This window comes from Macaca fascicularis, chromosome 20, assembly GCF_037993035.2.
Source record: "Macaca fascicularis isolate 582-1 chromosome 20, T2T-MFA8v1.1".
Lineage (NCBI taxonomy): Eukaryota > Metazoa > Chordata > Mammalia > Primates > Cercopithecidae > Macaca > Macaca fascicularis.
The window spans coordinates 14265570-14279917 of record NC_088394.1 but is presented as its reverse complement, the minus strand read 5'-3'; the positions used below and the strand labels follow the sequence as shown (position 1 = coordinate 14279917).

Below are 14348 nucleotides of genomic sequence, written 5' to 3'. Positions count from 1 at the left end.
GATACACTGTGACACAGCCTCAGGACGTCCTGCCGACATGTGCCCAAGGTGGTCAGGGTACAGCTTGCTTTTATACATTTTAGGGAGACGTGAGACATCAATGAATATGTGCAAGGTGTACATTGGTTTAGTCCGGTAAGATAGGCGGGACAATTGGAAGGGGAGGGGCTTCTAAGTCATAGGTAAAAGACAAACGGTTGCATTCTTTTAAGTCCCTGATCAGTCTTTCACTGAATATGCAGTTTAGTCAATGAATCTGCATTTTTACATAAACAACAGGGCAGAGGAAGCAATCAGGTATGCATTTGTCTCAGGTGTGCAGAGGGATGACTTTCTCTCCTGCACCTGGGAAAATCATTTATCAATTTACATTGCCAGGGTGAAATTCAACACAAATGTCTTAGGATAAAGATCTTGAGGTCCACAAGGAATTTCCCTGTGCACAAATTGTAAGGCAGGTATGTAGCTCTTTTATCTTTCTAGCTATCTTATTTATGAATAAAATGGGAGGCAGGTTTGCCTGACACAGTTTCCAGCTTCACTTTTCCCTTGGCTTAGTGATTTGGGAGTCGCAAGATTTCCTTTTGTACCTTCTACACACACACACACACACACACACACACACACACACTCTCTCTCTCTCTCTCTCTCTCTCTCTCTCGCATCCATTGTCCCACTGCCTGCAATTTTTTGAAACGCAATTTGAAATTTCTGTCTTTCGTATTACTCATCCCCCTGTCTGGGGAGGGCTCATCTCTTTCTCACAAGTCTCCTGTTAAAATTTCAACTGGCTTGAAGCCCAGTTTAAATGCCAGCTGCCTTCTGAAGCTTCCCTGGTCCCGGGCTACATCTGCCCTTCCCCCATCTGCTCCTGCTTACCTGTGTCCGGCATACACTGTTCACATACTTGGTGCCATCAGGGCCAAGAGAAAACTTCCCCTTCATCCTCTGAAGGTTTGCTGAAAATCATGAATAAGAGGCAGATTAACAAGACAAAAGCACAACAAGTTTACTTTATCATAGTTTTATGTCACTTGGGAGCCTTCAGAATGAAGACCCAAAGATATGGGGGAAACTGTCCACTTTTTTTTTTTTTTTTTTTTGAGATGGGGTCTTGCTCTGTCACCCAGGCTGGAGTGCAGTGGCATGATCTCGGCTCACTGCAACCTCCGCCTCCTGGGTTCAAGCGATTCTTTTGCCTCAGCCTCCTGAGTAGCTGGGTCTACAGGCGTGCACCACCATGCCCGGCTAATTTCTGTATTTTTTTTTAGTAGAGATGCGGTTTCACCATATTGGCCAGGATGGTCTCGAACTCCTGACCTCATGATCTGCCCTCCTTGGCCTCCCAAAGTGCTGGGATTACAGGCGTGAGCCACCATGCCCTGCCTGAAATTGCCCACTTTTATGCTTGGGTTCTGCAAAGGATAGACAGCTATTTAAAAATATGATTGAATAAAAAGACCATGATCAAATGTTAGTAGACTGTGTGGGGAAACCCAGTAAGGCCTCCCTGTGTAGATTCTTCTCAGCCTCTATGAATATGCATTTCTTTCTTCTGGGTGCAGGGTAGGGCCCGCTCTGGAATGGGGATCTTAAGACCCATAGTCAAACAAGGAATGTCAAGTAATTTATTCATGTCCAGTTCTTACATAGACAAAAAAAGGAAAAATTCAAGTAATCTTTTTAGGTTTAATGACTGGCTTTGAAGAAAAGGGGTACTGGTTTCTATGACTTGCCTTGGGGAAGAGGAATTCCCTCTTTATGGATAGCCTCAGAGGAGAATGACAAAGACAAGACAGGAGGACAGGAGAAGAGCAGAGACAAACTTGTGCTTCTAAGGCCTTCCTTTTGGGGCATTGTTTCTGAGCTCCTACACTACACACCTCTATTATGTTGGTCTCCTTCTCCCCAGCATTACTTCTTTAAGCCTTGGTTGTTTTCTTTACTTTTTTTTTTTTTTTGAGATGGAGTTCTGCTCTTGTTGCCCAGGCTGGAGTGCAGTGGCACGATCTCGGCTCACCGCAACATCTGCCTCCCGGGTTCAAGCAGTTCTCCTGCCTCAGCCTCCCATGCAGCTGGGATTACAGGCATGCGCCACCACGCCTGGCTAACTTTGTATTTTTAGTAGAGACAGGGTTTCTCCATGTTAGGCTGGTCTTGAACTCCCGACTTCAGATGATCTGCCCACCTCAGCCTCCCAAAGTGCTGGGATTACAGGCGTGAGCCACTGAGCCTGGCTAAGCCTTGGTCGTTTTCTTACAGTAGGATGCGGACTCCCTGAGGAACAGAAATGGATCATAGTCATGTCTGCATTATTAATTCTAGCATGGGGCCTGGAACACACACTTAATCGAATGAGTGAACAATTTCATTCAACAAATATTTGGGGTTTTTTTTTTTTTTTTTTTGAGATGGAGTCCCACTCTGTTGCCCAGGTTGTAGTGCGGTGGCACGATCTTGGCTCACTGCAACCTCTGCTTCCCAGGTTCAAGTGATTCTCGTGCCTCAGCCTCCCGAGTAGCTGGGATTACAGGCACATGCCACCACACCTGGCTAATTTTTGTATTTTTAGTAGAGGCGGGGTTTCACTGTGTTGCGCAGGCTGGTCTCGAACTCCTGATTTCAAGTGATCTGCCTACCTCGGCCTCCCAAAGTGCTGGGTTTACAGGCATGAGCCACCCCAACTGGCTAACGAATACTTGTTGAGCATTCACTCAGTGCCAAGCACTGTGCTAGGTGGTGTGGTTATTGCAGTGAACAGGGACAAAAATTCTTGCCCTAATGGAGCTTACAGTCTAGTGGGGCAAGTGATGGGCAAACATAATAAATGAATTCAAATTACTTAGTATGTTAGAAGATCGTCAGGGATGTAGGAAAAATAATGGTTAGGAGTAAGGCAGATTCAAGAGCCAGGGGTATGGCCTGCAACTTTAAATAGGGTGATCAGGGAAGATGCCATTCTGAACAAAGACTCAAAGGAAGTGCAGGAGAAAGGTATATGAATATGTGGGGAAAAGCATTCCATTCAGAGGGAACAGCCAGCACCAAAGCCCTGAGGCAGGATAAGGCCTGGGACATCTAGCAAGGGGAAGGGTGTGGCTGGGACAGAGTGACCAAGGGTGAGACTGGTTGAGGAGGTTAGAGGGTTCATGGAGGAGGGAACAGGGACAGGGACTCAGGTCCTATAAATCCTTGTAGGCCATTGTGTGATTCTAGGCTTTTACCCAAAGTGAAATTGGGAGGGTCTGGGGACATTCGAGGAGAGGCACAGAATGGTCTGACTTATATTTTCCCAGGATCATGCTGGCTGTTGTATGGAGAATATCCTGGATGAATGAATGACCAGATGAGCAAATGAATAAATGGATACCTTCTGGGAGGTGAGGTCAGGTTACTTTTCTTTTCCTTTTGAAGTAAAGAGGCATGGCTGGGCGCAATGGCTCACGCCTGTAATCCCAGCACTTTGGGAGGCCGAGGTGGGTGGATCACCTGAGGTCAGAAGTTTGAGACCAGCCTGGCCAACATGGTGAAACCCGGTCTCTACTAAAAATACAAAAATTAGGCAGGCGTGGTGGTGCATGCCTGTAGTCCCAGCTATTTGGGAGGCTGAGGCAAGAGAATTGCATGAACCTGGGAGGCAGAGGTTGCAGTGAGCCACGATTGTGCCACTGCACTCCAACCTGGGGGACAGAGCAAGACTCAGTATCAAGAAAAAACAAAAACGTGCTGAGAGAGTCAGTGCCCTTATATAAAGGCTGGAATGTAACAAAAGCCCACCGAGAGTTTTGCCCAGGCCTTTCCCGGGCCTTGAAGCATGACAAGATAACAAAGGAATTCTTAACAGGACCAGTTTAGGATTAAACAAGTTTTTACTGGGGGTCTGAAGAAACTCCTCAGGTGTCCACAAACAAGTTTATTGGGGGTCTGAAGGGACTCCCCAAACCTCCATGATTTAGCAGGAGACAAGATAAGGGTAATCACCCCAGCACCTGGACCCACTTAGATTAAGTACATTTACTGAAGCTCCAGAGGAAGGTCTTCAGGACTCAGATTAGTTATAGATTAAAAGAAGTTAATCACCTGTGTCTTTAGATGAACGCACACATATACATATCCATATAGCTTAGAAGGTATATGAGCTCCAGGAAACTTTGTAATTTTGAGTTGGTTTGGTGATAATTTCCAGGCCTTCTCCCTGTAACTGGTTACTGAAATAAAAACTCCCTCCTTTTCTAGTTCATCGGCATCTCGTTATTGGGCCGCGAGAATAAGCAGCTCGACCCTTGGTTTGGTCCGGGAACAATTCTGGCAGCCAAGCCAGTTTGATACATACTGAACCATTATATAGGACAGAGATTTGTAAACCGCTCAGTGATTGTCAAATACTCACTTCTATGATTGTTGTCATTTTCACCTCCTATCACGAACCTGCATCCTTCGTAGGTGGAATTCCAGAGCCAGCTGATAGGTGACATGTGCAGGAGACCCCACACTTAGAAGGAAAACATGTTTGGTTTTGTTATTGGTGGAAGAGATCCGAGTTACCCCAAGTTACAGCGCCATCTCGGCTCACTGCAACCGCCGTCTCCCGGGTTCAAGCAGTTCTCCTGCCTCAGCCTCCCCAGTAGCTGAGACTACAGGACCGTGTCACCACACCCAGCCAATTTTTGTATTATTAGTACAGACGGGTTTTCATCATATTGGCCAGGTTGGTCTTGAAGTCCTGACCTCGTGATCCGCCCGCTTCGACCTCCCAAAGTGCTGGCCGGGATTACAGGCCACAGCCATCGTGCCTGGCGGATCCTGGCACTTTTACAAACTCGCGTCTTTCCCATAATTCCTCCGTTGGGGTTTCCGCATGCTCAGTGCTTTCTGTACCCTTTGGAACTGAACATGCGCAGTGTGTTTTGGGAGTTATACGCATGCCCATCTGAGACTTTCGGCCTTTTTCCGTTGGAGTGTATGGGAGATCGTACTTCGCCGTTTTGGTCTTTTTTTTTTTTTTTTTTTTTCTTTTCTTTTTTTGAGACAGAGTCTCGCTCTGTGGCCCAGGCTGGAGGAAAGTGGTGGTATGTCAGCTCACTTCAACTTCCGCCTCCCGGGTTCAAGCAATTCTCCTGCCTCAGGCTCCCCAGTAGCTGGGATACAGGTAGCGCGTGATACCACACCCAGCTGATTTTTGTATTTTTAGTAGAGACGGGTTTTCATCATATTGGCCATGCCGCTCTTGAACTCCTGACCTCGTGATCCGCCCGCCTCGGCCTCCCAAAGTGCTGGGATTACAGGCGTGAGCCACAGCGCTCGACTGATCCTAGGACTTTGAAAAAGTTTCTTTCCTATAATTTCTCCCTTAAGGTGGACTTTCCGCATGCGCAGTGCTTTCTGTAGCCTTTGGTATTGAACATGCGCAGTGTGTTTTGGGAGTTATACGCATGCCCTTCTGAGGCTGTCTTCCCTTTTCCGGTGCCGCGTTTGTCTTTTTTTTTTTTGAGACGGAGTCTTGCTCTGGCCCAACCTGGAGTACGGTGGCGGGATCTCAGCTCACTGCAACCTCCGCCTCCCGGGTTCAAGCAATTCTCCTGCCTCAGCCCCCCTAGTAGCTGGGATTACAGGCACGCGCCACCACGCCAGGCTAATTTTTTGTTTTTGGTAGAGACGGGGGTTTCACCATGTTGGCAAAGCTGGTCTAGAACTCCTGACCTCAAGTGATACGCCCGCCTTGGCCTCCCAAAGGCCATTTTTGTCTGTTAACACGCATGCCCAGGAAATTGCTTCTCCTTGGGGTCTGCAGTCAATTAACATTTTAATGTTAACAGGTGTGGAAATTCAGGAAATGGTCTCTTCCTGGCACTGCTGAATTATTTTTAGAGAGGCAGTGTGGTAATTGCCGAACCAACACCTGACATTTCCAGTGGGGGGCCGGAGAGCCCCCTCCTGCCCTGCTCATGCCTAACTACCTGTAACAGTTTAACACTCTGCTGTCTCCATTTTCAAATTCTTAATAAATTTTTAACAAGGAGCCCCCGTTTCCATTTACTGCAAATTATTTAATTGGTTCTAGATATAAGAAAAGACACATTACAATGAAGCCAGTTGAAAATTGGAATTTCTTATGCCTGCATATAGCACTTGATAGAATTACGAACCGTGTCCCCATAGATTAACTCGGTAGTATTTTACATCAACCTTGTGAAATGGATGTTTTCATATCCAGCGTTCAGATGAAGAAATTCAGCCTCGGAGCGCTTGAGTGACATTCTCAAGGAGCGCAAAACCAGCCAGTGGTAAAACTTAGAGCCTTTTTCCTGTAGGAAGTAATGGTTGGTTTACACATTCTTGGGTCCCTCTGAATTAGACCCTCCAAAAGAGAAACTCGGGAATTAGCATTTAAAATAAGCGTCTCATGTGATTTTCTTTTTTACTCATCAATGAAGTTTGGAAAATTTTGGTTTACAGTAATTATGAAACTCATTCGTTCCCAACTTGACTGCAGAACTTCTTTAAAAATTCAGATTTCAAAGTTTTGCTCTGAGATGCTGAATCTGCACCCCTCAAGGCAAGGGAAACTTTTTTTTTTTTTTTTGAGGCGGAGTCTTCACTCTGTCGCCCAGGCTGGAGTGCAGTGGCACCATCTCGGCTCACTGCAAGCTCCGCCTCCCGGGTTCGCGCCATTCTCCAGCCTCAGCCTCCCGAGTAGCTGGGACTACAGGCGCCTGCCACCGCGCCCGGCTAATTTTTTGTATTTTAGTAGAGACGGGGTTTCACCGTGTTAGCCAGGATGGTCTCGATCTCCTGACCTCGTGATCCACCCGCCTCGGCCTCCCAAAGTGCAGGGATTACAGGCGTCAGCCACCGCGCCCGGCCGGGAAACTTTTCAATCCATTGCACAGACCATCTGGATGTTCTTCCTGGGTTTGAAAGTACTGACATCGATGATTGATTTGGACTCTGGCCTGTCAATCACTCAATGACAGCCATCTCTTTCTGGTCATAAAGACTTAAAATTTGCCTCCGGGCAAGTGGCCTCTGGAGGGTCTCCTTAAAAAGACAAAGATGGAGTCCATATGCTCGTGGAAAAATTTATCATCCTAAAGATCAAGAAAAGGGTAGAGGCAGTGAGATTTGTTGATGTCCTCCTTTTCAGAATCTTATATTCTTCATGTTAACCCTTTCTACAAAGCTGGATCCAAGACAAGTAACTATTTCACTTTTTTTTTTTTTTTTTTTTTTTTTTTTTGAGACAGATTCTTGCACTGTAGCCAGGCTGGAGTGCAGGGGTTCAATCTCGGCTCACTGCAACCTCCACTGCCTGGGTTCAAGCGATTCTCCTGTCTCAGCCTCCTGAGTAGCTGGTACTATAGGCATATGCCACCACACCTGGCTAATTTTTTGTATTTTTAGTAGAGACGGGTTTTCATCATGTTGGCCAGGATGGTCTTGAACATCTGACCTCATGATCCGCCCGCCTCGGCCTCCCAAAGTGCTGGGATTACAGGTGAGAGCCACCTTGCCTGGCCTCTATCTCACTTTTGAAGATCCCAAGTTGGCCAACTTTTACAGAAAAAGGAGGGATCTAGTTCCTTACGGTCTTCCAGGACTCTAGGCAAAGGGAATCTAAGGAATTAACAGGGATGTTCTCAAACAGCTTCCCCAAAGGAAGGACAATAGGAAAGACTGAAGCAAATACGACACAGAAAAGACAATAGCAAATGTCTGAAGGCAATGTATCTCCAACCTGGGGATCTGGTTAAAATGCAGATTCTGGCTCAGCAGGCCTGGAGTGGGACCGTGATGCTAAATTTCTAACAAGCTTCCAGGGTGCTTAAGCTACTGGTGCACAAATCACTCTTAGAAGAATGAAATCTTAAAGTGTTTCGTTTTGAGATGACTGACAAGTCCCCGGCATTATGAATGGGGGATAAAAAATATCTCTAACATTCCTCTTGTCCAGATAATAAATTCCATGTCATTTGTAATATTAAAGCACTATATAACCTTAGTGCATACTAGCCCATCCTGTTAGCACCTACACATGCAATCCTGGTTAACTGTGTTAATAACAACTAGTATTTATTTAAAAATATTCTTAACATGCATGGAAACAAAATGAAGCATCAAGAAAAACAATCCCTGCACTAATTCTTCGTGATTGTTTGGTCTCATGGTCTGGGGTTGGGGGAACAAATATTTCAAAAACCAAAAGAAAATCTCCATGTATATGTGGCAAGAAGTGGTGGGGAATAGGGAGAAAGACTCGAGATAGAGGCTAAAATGAAGTTTGCTTTCATAATTTATTTTTGTCCAAATTGTCTGGTTAATTGGCTCTCAGATGGATATGCTTGGATCTGAGCCTGGAAAGAAGTCAGCTTTGAAGGTCCTCACTCCCAGGGTGATGGTAAGAACTATGCAGCTAGAGTAAGTAAAGTGCCTTAGCTTATTAATTTATTCTTTGAACATTCAACCAGTATTTACTGAGTGCCTATTATGTGCTAAATAGTAGCACACAGCAAATAAGGCAGATGAAATTCTTGCCTTCATGGAAGTTAAAGTCTAGCAGGGTAGACAGACATGAATCAATGAAACGGGTGAATGAGCAGGATAATATGGGTACAGTAGGCATCCTACTCAGAGCCTCTTGGTTGGTGTATCCTTCCCCCAGTTTTGCCCAAGAGCTTACATTTACATCCTTGTGCAAAGGTGTGCCAGTGGACAATTGGGGTTGCCTCAAAGTTTTTGTCCTGGACTCCAGGGCAGCCCTCAGTTGAGTGACTCACTGATGCAAGAATACAATAGACAAGCTCCCTTTCACAAGGCAGGACAGACTCTGTGGAGCTCTTTATGCACCAGAGCTCCCAGAAGGAGAAAGGAGGCTGGACTTCATCTGAACTACATCTTTGCTTGGCCTTTCTCATGTCCTGTCCTACCGCCCTCAGCCCCTTATGAGTTCCTGTTGAGAGCATTCCCTTAGTAAGCCAATTAATTGCACAAGAATCCTCAGGCTCTGTTTCTAGAGCATCCAACCTGAGATACAAGATAATTCCAGATAGTGATTAGGGATATAAGGAAATAAAACAAGGCAGGTATGACTGCAGATGACCAGGGAAGAAGATCACGGGTCAAGGATGACCATTTGGAGGAGGAGGCATTTGAGCTCAGAACTGAATAAGATCTGAATGGCAAGGGAGACCTGGGGGAGAAGTATTTCAGGCAGAGAGAATTGCTAGTATAGAGACCTCTGGAAGAAATGAACTGGGCATGTTTGAAGGCCTAGAAGACAGCCAGAGCATGAAGTACAATAGATGCTGGGAGAATGGAAGGAGACATGGTCAGAGGGGCAGCAACAGTACCCTACTTTGTGAGCTTGGGAGAGGATTTAGATTGCATTCCAAATGTGATAAGGAGCCATTGCAAGGAGGTGAGACCTGATTGGGTTTTAGTAAGATCACTGTGGATGCTCTCTGGGGCATAGATTATAATTCATTGCCTGGAAATAATAGTTGCTAAATAAATAATAGCTCAATCAGCAGCTCAATTACCGCCTTTCAGAAGTGTCTCAGCAAAGATTCATACATTAGGAAGTAAATTTGACATGATTGTCCCCCAAGGGCTATTTGAAATAAATTACAGTTCCCTGACTCAGCGACCTCTCATGCTAGTACTCTTGGTGCCGCCTGACTGGTCTGCTAGGACTTTTTGTTATTATTGTTGTTTTACTTTTTGGAAAAACTGAAAAGGCATGGATTTGAACACATCGTTATTTCTTTGAAAGATTCTTTTGTTTTGTTGACTTTTCATATAGAAAGATGAGACAGTCTTTTGGAAACTGGGCATGAACCTGTCTTCTTAGAATGAAAGGCAGGAACCTACTACAGCAGAGAATGCCTTTGAGAGTAGTAAAGCCCTGGCAGTGAGTGTGATAGATAAGGTCTTAGTACAGGTACCGGTGGTCTGAGTTCTAGTCTTGACTCTTACAGAACTGAGTGCCTTTGGGGAAGTGTTATGGTTTGGCTGTGTCCTTATCCAAATACCAACTTGAATTGTAATAATCCCCACGTGTCAAGCGTGGGGCCAGGTGGAGATAATTAAATCATGGGGGCAATTTTCCCCATACTGTTCTCATGGTAGTGAATAAGTCTAATGAAATCTGATGGCTTTATACATAGGAGTTCCCCTGTACAAGCTCTCTTGCCTGCCGCCATGTAAGATATGACTCTGCTCCTCATTTGCCTTCTGCCATGATTGTGAGTCCTCCCCAGCCATGTGGAACTGTGAGTCCATTAAACCTCTTTCTTTTATAAATTACCCAGTCTCGGGCATGTCTTTATTAGCAGTCTGAAAATGGACTAATACAGGAAGTGACTTGTCCTCTCTGGGCGTTCATGGCTGCCCCATGGAGTTTGTTTCTCTCATGGACACCTTGTTACACCATTGTCCAGAAATGGGCTTTCTGCTTTGTTTAGTAGTTTTCACTTTCTCTCCTAGGTGATGTGATTGGTAGATTCTTCTGTGATTTAGCATCAATAGAAGAATTTACAGAGCACCAATATTTGACACAACCAAAGTGTTATGTAGTATGAGCTTCCTTTTTGCCTCTTTAAGCAAGCATTCAGTTTCCAGGCAACTGGCTCCTCGTTGCCCTCTAACAAAAGATTATTGTTTTAAACAACTTCTATGGTGTTTTCTAACTCCAAAAGGAACATATTCATATAATACAATAAATTGTAAAATCCAAGCAAGCCAAACACTGGTAAAAATAATGGCTACTTATCAAGCACTTCCTATGTGCCAGAAACTGAATTAAGCATATATTTCCATAATTTTATTCTTACTACAATATTCCAAGATAGAGACCATCATTATCTTCATTTCAGAGAAAAGGAAACAGGTTGACTGGGGTCAAATAGGTTGCTTAATTAGGCAGCTATTAGGTAACAAAACTAAGCTGAATGCATGTTTTCCTATCCTAAAACTTGAACTCTTAACCACTCAAACAGCATCCCACCAATTGGATGAATTATCATGAATATTTGTTACATAGTCTGCTATATTTTGTGGTATATGCAGTATGCATACGCATAAATGTGATTTTGTCCAATTTCATTATCCACTGCATATATCTCATTTCCAACCAAAGGCATAGATATGTATGTATGTATGTATGTATGATCTCACATGCACACACGCACAGTGGGATATACATACCATGAGGACAAGGACCATGGCTGTCTTTTCAACCTCATATCCCTGGCACCTAGAACAGAGCACAAAACGCAGCAAACACTCAATGGATATTTGTTGAATAAATGCACTTAATAAACAGAAGCTCAGTCAGCAGCTTTTACCTATAAATATATAAATGTTTTGTAATCTGCTTCTTCCCATGAAGCAATTTCTATCATGAATACCACGTTCACTATTTTAGCAATACCTCATTTTTAATGACTACACACATTATAAAAGGTTATTTTAGGCCAGGCGCGGTGGCTCACGCCTGTAATCCCAGCACTTTGGGAGGCTGAGGTGGGTGGATCACGAGGTCAGGAGATCGAGACCATCCTGGCTAACACGGTGAAACCTTGTCTGTACTAAAAATACAAAAAAATTAGCTGGGCATGGTGGTGGGTGCCTGTAGTCCCAGTTACTCCGGAGGCTGAGGCAGGAGAATGGTGTGAACCCGGGGGGCGGAGCTTGCAGTGAGCGGACATCGCGCCACTGCAGTCCAGCCTGGGTGACAGAGTGAGACTCCACCCTGCCCCCCACCAAAAAAATAAAGGTCCTTTTCAGTCCTTGCTTTTTATTACGCCCAGAGAGCTATCTTGAAACAGTCTTTCCTTGGCTTCAGGAATGCTACTGGTTTTGCTGGTTTTTCTGTGATCTTTCTAGTTACTTCAACATCCTTTGCCTCCTTATCTTCCACCTTCCTCTCCAGCACTCCTATGCTGAAGTTTCTCAGGGCTTGGACCTGGGCACTTGTACACCCCAGCCGTCTCCACTTCCTGGGTAAGACCATATACACCTTTGTCTTCAGTAAGGACCCTACTGTCTTCCAGACACATGCTACGCACTCCATACCCATTATGTAATTTGAATGTGTAAATTACATCTCTCACTTACTCTTCACAATAGTGCTTTGAGGAAGGCACCATCAAACTTGGAAGCACAGAGGGGCTGCATGACTTTGCCAAAGTCACACAGCTGTGAAACAGAAGGGCTAGGATTTAAAGTTTAATATATCTTATGAACAAAACAGAAGCTCTTTCCTCTATATTCTTCAGAGCGCTTAACACAGAACATCTCTTGCTGTTTAATCACTGCTCCTGGAAGCAGTAAATCCTACTTTTTAATCCCCAGGGACTATTTTTGTGAGCCATTTCTTCTGACTAAATATATTCTCTCTCGTATTCTCCATTTCCCATCTCTTTTCCTTTTCCTTACAAGTCTTTCTCTTCCTTTTGTTTCTGCTTTTGAATCCCCAAACCTGACAATTAGAGATTGCCACTCAAACAGAATTTAGGTTTTAATGGAAATAGTGTCTATGTTGTAACTGAGTTTTGGCTGTCCGGCAAGACCCTGAACTTAAGCCAGTCAAATTATTGTAGAATGTTCTCAGCTAAAACCGGGTTCTTCTCACAAGCCCAGGAAAGATTAGGCTTGCGGACACATAGAAGGGTGAGGAGTAGAATTTACTGGGTGAAAAGGAAAAAGGAAAAATAACTCTCAGCAAAACAAGAGAGAGTCCTGCTACCAGGCCTCCTGCCTCACAGATTGAATCCCAGTTACCACACAGGAACTGAAGAGGCCACGCTCCTCCCCCTGCAAACACTGCAAACTTCCCCTGGCTACACCCCCTTCCCTCAGGGCACAGGGAATCAGTAGGGAAAGGGTGGGCTTCATCTGGGACCAGCAGTCTGGTTTTTCAGCCTTCAGGCTGTTATAGGCTTGGAGATGGAGTTTTGCCAGGAACCACTGGCTGTCTCCCGTCAAAATCACCATGTTCCGCTGGATCAAATAGTTAAAACACAGGCAGCCGGCTTTAAAGAGTCCATTTGTGGCCGGGCGCGGTGGCTCAAGCCTGTAATCCCAGCACTTTGGGAGGCCGAGACGGGCGGATCACGAGGTCAGGAGATCGAGACCATCCTGGTTAACACGGTGAAACCCCGTCTCTACTAAAAAATACAAAAAACTAGCCGGGCGAGGTGGCGGGCGCCTGTAGTCCCAGCTACTCGGGAGACTGAGGCAGGAGAATGGCGTGAACCCGGGAGGCGGAGCTTGCAGTGAGCTGAGATCCGGCCACTGCACTCCAGCCTGGGTGACAGCGCGAGACTCCGTCTCAAAAAAAAATAAAAAAAATAAAAAAAATAAAAAAAAGAGTCCATTTGTTGCCGCCTACTCACTATGTGCTTCATGTGGGGAGCTGGGAAGGACACTGAGAGGCTTCGTGGTAACAGCACCACAGTACTGCCACTTCTCTTTACCTCCACTCCTGGCACCTTATTCCCGTGTGTATGCAACTCCCCAACCCAGATTCATGGAGAGGAGCATGACTATGGCCATAGAGGCTAGGCATTGGGGATTCTAGGAACCACATAGAAGTTACCCTGTGTGAAACAGAAAACCAAACACTACATGTTCTCACTCATAAATGGGAACTGAACAATGAGAACACATGGACACAGGGAGGGGAACATCACACACCGGAGCCTGTTGGGTGGTCGGGGGTAAGGGAAGGGAGAGCATTAGGACATATACCTAATGCATGCAGGTCTTAAAACCTACACGACGGGTTGATAGGTGCAGCAAACCACCATGACACATGTATACCTACGTAACAAACCTGCACGTTCTGCACATGTACCCCAGAACTTAAAGTAAAAAAAAAAAAGTTACCCTGTATGAGCTTCCAAAACCATCCAAGGAATGTGTGTCCTTGTGAGATGTCATTAGTGCCTTTCTTTGGGGCAAATGAACCTCACAGGGTGATTCTGAGCATGGAGAGAAACAATGTGCCTGTATTAGTCAGTTCTCATGCTGCTAATAAAGACATACTCGAGACTGGGTAATTTAGGAAGAAAAGAGGTTTAATGGACTCACAGTTCTACATGGCTGGGGAGGCTTCACAATCATGGCAGAAGATGAAGGAGGACCAAAGGCATGTCTTACATGGTGGCAGGCAACAGTGCGTGTGCAGGGGAACTACCCTTTATAAAACCGTCGGATCTCGTGTAACTTATTCACCATCACAAGAACAGCACAGGAAAAACCTGCCCCCATGATTCAATTACCTCCCACCAAGTCCCTCCCATGACATGTGGGGATTATGGGAACTGCAATTCAAGATGAGATTTGGG

The 14348-nt window shown here is 45.2% G+C and overlaps 1 long non-coding RNA gene across 1 annotated transcript in view; it reads right to left on the bottom strand.

Annotated features, from left to right (window-relative positions):
• LOC135968996 (uncharacterized) overlaps positions 1 to 4786 on the bottom strand; it is a 199997-nt gene extending 195211 nt beyond the window's left edge. The window contains exons 1-2 of the long non-coding RNA XR_010584047.2: positions 4391 to 4786; positions 880 to 959 (exon numbers count right to left, since the gene is read on the bottom strand). This is a non-coding gene — a long non-coding RNA (uncharacterized lncRNA). The remainder of the gene's footprint in view (positions 1 to 879; positions 960 to 4390) is intronic.
• Positions 4787 to 14348: the final 9562 nt, after the last annotated feature.